The sequence below is a fragment of the Limulus polyphemus genome, unplaced genomic scaffold (genome assembly GCF_000517525.1).
Source record: "Limulus polyphemus unplaced genomic scaffold, Limulus_polyphemus-2.1.2 Scaffold8511, whole genome shotgun sequence".
In the NCBI taxonomy this organism is placed as follows: domain Eukaryota; kingdom Metazoa; phylum Arthropoda; class Merostomata; order Xiphosura; family Limulidae; genus Limulus; species Limulus polyphemus.
The window spans coordinates 29,605-30,917 of NW_013674121.1; the positions used below are offsets into that span (position 1 = coordinate 29,605).

Below are 1,313 nucleotides of genomic sequence, written 5' to 3' on the forward strand. Positions count from 1 at the left end.
ATAAATTAATTAGACTAGCAAGATTGTTCTTTTATTAAACTTGTTCGACCGTAACTAAAACATCAAAAACAACCCACCTCTTGTGATTGTCATACCAACACAGGAAATAAATTAATTAGACTAGCAAGATTGTTCTTTTATTAAACTTGTTCGACCGTCACTAAAACATCAAAACAACTCACCTCTTGTGATCACCAGTTTAGCTTTAACACGAGTTTTCTGTCACGACTTTCCACGGTTTAATCGAGTTTCACACATTGTTGATTCGAGCCACCTGTCTTGGTGCGTCTCCTATTGAACAAATATGTATATGCTCGTAGCTGACAATTGTTAATCCTCCTGGATGGCAAACAGCCAAAAAACAGAAAATAACTGGAGAGACATCTCTTGCAGAAATTATAAAGCAAGCGATCAGCGTGTTGCCTTGACTACCAACTCTCTCGTTGTATGAGCGTGCACAAGCTTGTCAGGATAAACCAAGACTGGTTTGAACCAGACGACAGCTGGTATTTAAGACCCTGCTTCACGCTGGAAAAAAACGCCCTCTGTTGATCCCTTGTGTCGTAACTAATTCCTAGAGCGTTTCAACAGTTTATTCATAATATAATTCAGAGTTATAAAGAAAGAAAAAAAAACATCAAAACAAAATCTGTAATTGTTTGAGTTGATTTTCTATTTAAAATTTTATTGTAAATAGAAATTACAGGAATAAGGCCTAATGTACATTTATAAAACAATAGAAAGTATCAGACCTTACACTCACAGCTAGTAGAAGATTAAGCTCTTTGGAGAACCTTGACCCAGGTTTTTGTCCCAATCTCTAGTATAATATTAAACAACTCTGACAGCATTTCATGTCTGAAACCGAAATTGTATTTTGTATTTTGGGTTTATGATTTGAAAAGAATTATTTTCATTTTTTTTGTAGTAAAAAACAATGCGAACCATCTTAATCAAATAAATCTTAGCAACACTGTGAACTTATGTTAGGAATTAGTTCCAATGTTTCTTTTTAAACTTCTGGAATATGATGCTTTACTGCTGAACATATCCCATTAAAGCATTAAAACTTGACTGTTGAACATATCCCATTAAAACATTAAAACCTGACTGTTGAACATATCCCATTAAAGCATTAAAACCTGACTGTTGAACATATCCCATTAAAACCTGATTGCTGAACATATCCCATTAAAGCATTAAAACCTGACTGTTGAACATATCCGATTAAAGCATTACAACCTGATTGTTGAACATATCCCATTAAAACCTGACTGTTGAACATATCCCATTAAAGCATTACAACCTGATTG

General features: G+C 34.0%; 1 protein-coding gene across 1 annotated transcript in view; it reads right to left on the bottom strand.

Moving 5' to 3' along the window:
• LOC106475392 (probable G-protein coupled receptor 21) overlaps positions 1–470 on the bottom strand; it is a 29,621-nt gene extending 29,151 nt beyond the window's left edge. Inside the window, exon 1 of the mRNA XM_013936075.2 lies at positions 183–470. The gene's annotated coding sequence lies outside the window, so the exon portion shown is untranslated. The remainder of the gene's footprint in view (positions 1–182) is intronic.
• Between the last annotated feature and the right edge of the window lie 843 nt (positions 471–1,313).